Source organism: Palaemon carinicauda, chromosome 28 (assembly GCF_036898095.1).
Source record: "Palaemon carinicauda isolate YSFRI2023 chromosome 28, ASM3689809v2, whole genome shotgun sequence".
NCBI lineage: Eukaryota > Metazoa > Arthropoda > Malacostraca > Decapoda > Palaemonidae > Palaemon > Palaemon carinicauda.
Window position 1 is genome coordinate 45,608,559 of NC_090752.1, and position 7,500 is coordinate 45,616,058.

At 31.0% G+C, this 7,500-nt stretch overlaps 1 protein-coding gene across 2 annotated transcripts in view; it reads right to left on the reverse strand.

The window, feature by feature from the left end:
* Positions 1-3,285, reverse strand: part of LOC137621555 (bumetanide-sensitive sodium-(potassium)-chloride cotransporter-like) — a 51,854-nt gene extending 48,569 nt beyond the window's left edge. The window contains exon 1 of one of the 2 annotated variants that reach the window (XM_068351945.1): positions 3,123-3,285. The gene's annotated coding sequence lies outside the window, so the exon portion shown is untranslated. The remainder of the gene's footprint in view (positions 1-3,122) is intronic. The other variant, XM_068351947.1, reaches the window with a different exon arrangement.
* Positions 3,286-7,500: the final 4,215 nt, after the last annotated feature.

Below are 7,500 nucleotides of genomic sequence, written 5' to 3' on the forward strand. Positions count from 1 at the left end.
AATAACTAAATAAGTCATAGCGTTTATCGTCTTATTATTAGCATTGCATATTAGGCCTAATACCAGACAGTATAATATAGTTATAATTATAATTATTGTAATTGCCATCATTACCTCAACAATAAGACGGACGAAGCTATTAAGTGAACTACGAAAGCCAAAACAACCTTCGGGACCTATAATGAGCTTTACCTTGTTAATAGGAATGAAATCTTAAAGGTTTTTGTTTAACCTTCAAATATCAAACGCAAATGGCTAGGCTTCAGGGGATGTCACACCAGGATTTATTTGTATGGAAGTTACAAATGTAACGTAAGAGAGTTCAATTTCCCTGGTAGATATAAAAGCCAATATGAAAAAAAAAAAAAAAAAAAACACTTTTTAAAAAGGATCAAAAATTGACTTGATATAGAATCCAGTTACAGACGGATATTCCAGAAGGCTTGTGCTTGACCTTTAGAAGTTCTATCTTATGGATGGACTACCACCTAATACGTAAAGGTTGCCGTGCAGCCTCTAACAAAGAAGAAAAAATAAATTGGGACAAAGAAAGGGAAGACATTTCCTGCCGCCTTTCCGAGAAGACTATTGTGTCTATTTGTACGTGGCGGAGTGAACTTGAAATAATTGATAGGCTGTCATGTCTTCGTTGATGGAGAATAACAAAGATACAGTGATGATGATGTGGAGAGAATTCATCTTTTGAAAGGTTTCATCAATGGAACGAGGTGGCCGTCCCATCTTGATTTTTTTTTTGGGGGGGAGGAGACAATTCTCATTTCCATCTCCATCGTAACTGCGACCATCACCGGCCGACTTACAACTAGGTACACAGCCTGATGCTTATGGTGAATGGAGGCATCTTCAAGGAATACGTTCAGGTGTCCCAGCAGATCAATCAGATCGCCAAGTGAGAGAGAGAGAGAGAGAGAGAGAGAGAGAGAGAGAGAGAGAGAGAGAGAGAGTTTCCGGTGATGAGATAGTATATGATGTCTTACCGACAACAGGATACGTAGATAACATTGTTCCAATTTACTAAAATCGTTAAATCATTATGTACTGTGCGTATATATATATATATATATATATATATATATATATATATATATATATATATATATATATATATATATATATATATATATATACACTACATAATATTGTGAAACTAGTTATTGAAACAATATCAATTAAACACACCAGCTTCAAACGCAAACCCTATAGTTTTCAGGGGTCCCTTGGGACACAACACGTACCCAAGTTAACCATTTTAATTTGATGGGCTGCCAACGCCAAGCCCGTGGGGCAATCGTAACCGAACCATTTCCAATCTATAATCCTCAGGTAGATATGACCTACCGGTTAACGGTTGTACGGATTATTCAAAGAACTTGTTTGTCAACAAGACGGTGACAATAGTTCCAATGAGACTTGGTATACAATATTCGTAGTAAGTAATGTTAAATTTTATAATTTATATCAAGTGTGTAATGAATTCGAGATTTTAAAATAAACTTTAGATGTGGAAATGAAAAAGCTACAAATACCGTTCCAGAATACTAATGTTAAAGAGTTTAAAATCTGTAAAAACAAGACTATGAATTACAGTTTCCAAATATGAATTATTGATATTATTCTTCGTAGGTAAGGTAAAAGAATTATCAGGCTACGTGCGGACTATTTGGGTATATAAAGGTTCATAAATAGAAACTTAATTCTTATATCTAAATACTGTGATATTTTTCTTTTGATAACTCAAATTAACATTGGAATTCCTTTATAAATACGAGTTTGTAAATGAAAGAGAGGAGACGCGCATATATATATATATATATATATATATATATATATATATATATATATATATATATATATATATAATATATATATATATATATATATATATATATATATATATATATATATATATATATATATATATACATATATATATATATATATATATATATATATATATATATATATATATATATATAGTGTGCGTGTGTCTGTATGTATGTACCATTAATTATTAAGATTGGCCTACTTCACTCAATCTACCCTTTGGGATAGCATCTTCAAATGTCACACCGGCTCTGGTAAAGTTTTATCTGTCTTGGCTTCAAACACATCGCAAAAATATTATATTCTTATTAGTACAGTAAATATATATATATATATATATATATACATATATAATATATATATATATATATATATATATATATATATATATATATATATATATATATATATATATATATATATATATATATATATTATATTCGCCATCCCACACATTGTTACAGAAAGTAGCTGTAAACATAAAATTGCTCCCTCCGCGGCAAATCTTATAATTATAATGCTCGTATTTTATGAGTTTTCTCTCCTGAGTCTACTGCTAACATTCAGTATCAAGGAAAATGTTTGTAGGATATGTTTTGCGAAAAATATATACAAATAAATAAGTTTAGAAGGCTTGATAAATGTGAAAATAAAACCTTGTCAGAACTATTTCAACTAAGTGCACGAGAATTGATAAATCTGATGTTCCTTTATATAGCCTACCACTTATATATATATATATATATATATATATATATATATATATATATATATATATATATATATATATATATATATATATATATATATATACGTTTGCTTAGAATCTTAGATCACAACATTTGTAACTAAAATAGTTCTAAAGCTTTAGAAATTCTGAGAAAAACTTAGAAGATGAGAATTTAATTTTCTGTTAGTTACAATCAAATTCCATAATGGCAAGTCCTTTATTAGAATTTGATGAAATTTTTAGGAGCACTGGAAGTTGAACCAACGATTTTAGTAAGTTTTGACAAATTTTCTATAAAATGAATCATTGCTACGAACTTGTTTCCTTGAACACAAAAATGTTCATTTATAGGGAAACTTTAATTTTTATCACTTTCGCTTATTACGAATCGATGGCTATCAGTTTATCAATAAGTTGAGAAAATGTATTGATTCGTGATCGATTTCTTAACTTATCCGTTAAAATTGATATTTTACCAAAATGTAAACTTCAGCCAAACGCTTTATTTTCACTTCCATCACTGTTAGGAAACACGATCTTAACTAACCTTACTTAGCAAATGTGAAGATACTTGTAAACCGAAGTTAATCAGACATCAACACCGAAGACAGCACTTAAAAAGTACAAGTACGAGGTGGCTTAAAACTGCGTCCGAGGAACTCCAGGGAAATAAATTTCTAACACGACTGTCAACAAGACACTGGCCCGTGGAGGTTGCCGACACCGTCTTTATAGGTTTGCCAGTTGGTAGTGACTCCGCCCACAACCCCATTGCGTAATGCTCGTACTATGATGTCATGACCAACAGCTGATAGCTGGAATTCCCCTTTTTCCACTATGCTACATTGGCATATTTCACTTGGCACACTAGTGTGAGTCATATTCCGAGAATATCTTCTACAGTGAGGTTGGCAGTGTTTGAATTATATATCTAAAAGAAAAAAAAATTAATGTGGAAATGATTCATGAAAATGTGAGGTGAGGAACGTTGGGCTAAAGAGATTATTGATAATGGTAATTCTGATCTCTCTTTTTTTAATTAAATCTATAAGAAAACTTTTACTGGTCGAAGGCAGTTAAAGAACTGAGTCTTCTGCGATATTAATTATACCAACCAAGTCTCCAAACTCGAAAGACATTCTTCCTGGAAACTATTTGGCCCGACTTCGCTGAGCACAAGTATTGCTGTAAACCTCCTGTGGCTACTGTTTACGGGATCCTTGGAAACACGCGAATGGTTTTTTTTTTTTTTCTCCTTTAAGATTGTCTCACCTTGTAAGAGACACGGGCTCTTGCACACAGCAGCCCTTCAATCGCCAGTCTACATACTGAACGTAATTTTTTTTTTTTTACTTATGACATTTTTAATGTCAGGTGTTCATGAGCTGTTCCTCTTTTTGAAACCATTAATCTTTTAACAAGCCCCGCAAAAAAAAAAAAAAAAATTCTATCAGTGTATTTCATGACTGGTTTGATATACTAACAGTTTATTGCTTATATATTCAATTCAATTTGACCAGTCTAAAAAACTATTATTCAAACTAGATTATTATTATTATTATTATTATTATTATTATTATTATTATTATTATTATTATTATTATTATTATTATTATTATTATTATTATTTTGTGGGATCTGTGTTACTGTATGGACATGAGTCGTGGGTATGGCAATGAAACAATATCCAACAGATTTTTTAGAATTGAGAACAAAGCCCCAGAAGAATATTGGGAGTTAAATGGGAGGGCAGAATTAAAAATGAAACTATAGGAGAGATTTCTCTGGTGCCATATGTGGATGAGATCACGGTGAGGGGTAGATGGAGATGGTTTAGGCATGCTCTTCGCACTTCGTAAGAGAGATTAGTTTACCAAACTTTCAAGTGGGCTCCTTAAGGCACTAGAAGATTTGGAAGACTCAGGCCTACATGGCTGAGGAATATGAAGCAGGATGTCGGAGATGATGAGTGGAGAAGTATTGATTTAAAAGCACAAGATAGAGATGGTCCACCCAAGCTCGGGCCAGAGAGGGCCATTGATTGGCCCTCCCTTGTTCGAATTTGGGTGGAGAGGGGGCTTGGGCGCTGATCACACACACACACACACACACACACACACACACACACAATATATATATATATATATATATATATATATATATATATATATATATATATATATATATATACATATATATAGTGTTAGTCTCTATGGCATTATCCTGCTAGGTAGGGCATTGTCACTGTCCCTTGCCTCTGCCAATCTTGACCAACCTTTAAACTGGACTAGAAACGGCTGCATTTATTGTTGTTGATGTATATTGACATTCAAAGAAGTTTGGGAGCACATGAAAGACATTATTCGAACAGTAATCACAGAAAAATGTTTGACTCACTGGAGGGTAAATTGCAAATCAATAGGACCCAACAGGGGAACGAAAGAGCGAAGATTGAATGATCTTCTAAAATAAACGAAAATATCATGTTGGTCTTGATGATGATAATGAGCTTTTCCACGCTTTAGAATTATACATATTTAGTATGGGCAAAAGTGTATTTATTGGTCTGTTTATTCACGTATATTTGCTTATCACATCATCATCTCCTTCTACGCCCATTGACTTGACGCTAAGGATATCGGTTACATTTCGTCAGTCGTCTCTATCTTGAGCTTTTAATTCAATACTTCTCCATTCATTATCTACTTCACGGTTCATATTCCTCAGCCATGTAGGCCTGGGTCTTACAACTGTTCTAGTGCCTTGTGGAGCCCTGCTGAACTTTTGGCAAACTAATCTCTCCCGGGGAGTGCGAAGAGCATGCCCACACCATCTCTATCTACCCCTCACCATGATCTCATCCACATATGGCACTCGAGTAATGCCTAAATACCATATTCGAGTAATCTCTCTTACAGTTTAATTTCTAATCCTGTCATGCTATTTAATTCCCAATATCCTTCAGCGGGCTCTGTTTTCAAATCTACTAAATTTGTTTTAGTGTTTCATTGTCATACCACGACCCATGTCCATATAGTAACATAGAATATATTTGCTTATATCGACTACTAACTTTACTGTAGGCTATTTACCTTAGACTGATTTTCCGTTATCTTATACAACGGTAATGTATTATATCCAAACTTTTGAGTTACCTAGAGTATGTGCCACCTATGATCACGGAAAGAGGTTTGATAATAATAATAATAATAATAATAATAATAATAATAATAATAATAATAATAATAATAATAATAATAATAATAATAATAATAATTCCATCTATTTACATATATCATATATGTTTATATATACATACACGAATATATATATATATATATATATATATATATATATATATATATATATATATATGTGTGTGTGTGTGTGTGTATATATATATATATGTACATATACAGTACATATTATATATATATCATATATATATATATATATATATATATATATATATATATATATATATATATATATATATATATATATATATATATATATATATATATATGTGTGTGTGTGTGTGTGTGTGTGTGTATGGTTATACCATATATATATATACAGTATATATATATATATATATATATATATATATATATGTATGTATATATACTGTTTATATATATATATATATATATATATATATATATATATATATATATATATATATATATATAAAGTCTACATATATTATATTATCCGTTATACTCTGTCTATTTTATGGAAGCTTCAGATCAAATTGGTTTTTAATTTTGGTGTCTTTCATGAGATGGTTTCAAAATTATGGATCAAGTGAGTGATAATATCATCACTTATGGAATTCACATTTGTTTTATCATGTTAATGGAAGCCACCGGGGAAAATCAGTTGATCACAACATAGTATTATTTTCTGATTTCTTCATTGTTATGTTATCCTTATTGATTTTTCTCTTTCAGAATCTTTATACTCACACACACACACACACACACACACACACACACACACACACATATATATATATATATATATATATATATATATATATATATATATATATATATATATATATATGTATATATCCAATCACATCAAACAAAATAATCGGCTCTCACTAAGACGTTGGTCACATGATATAACTACGAAACCAGTTTTTCTAGTTAATATATCTGGGATAAAGTGATCCACTTTGGTGAGGGCAGCATAGGCCTAAATGATTTTCATCAAATGATGTGCCTATTCATCCCTCTTTTGTAAATATATTTTTTTATACGACAATTAAACAGGTTCTAGAGTCTAGACTATTAGATATCTTGGATAATGTCATATCCCTCCTGATGAAGCGCTTGCATAAGCCTACTCGAGACGAAGTTACTAAGGAGCTTAGGCCTACTTACTGTTTAAACACGGAAAGTTTGTTGTTATTCGTTAATTTACTCTTTATTACTTAAACCGAGGAAGTACTGTGTAATGAAAGATTTAGTCGAGATAAAACAATTCCTGGGTAATAATGGTTACACCGTCAAGTTTAAATGAATGGTTGGGTGGTTTTTATCTTGATTTTTGAATGAGAAATAATCAAAAGAAGTTTTTGGGGTGGATACACACACACACACACACACACACACACACACACACACACACATATATATATATATATATATATATATATATATATATATATATATATATATATATATATATATATATATATATATATACTCTTTCAGTCCCTCTCTTTATTTATAAATATATGTCCATACCAATCAAATTTTCTAGACCTATATAAAAACATTCCTCAATCACTCATATTTAATTTATGAATAAATACTAAATATGGAATTTTCTTTGATTTCAAGAGGTAACAACGCACATACACATCCCTCCCAGCAACATCCTTAACGCTACGGCATTGTAGTGACGTCACAAGA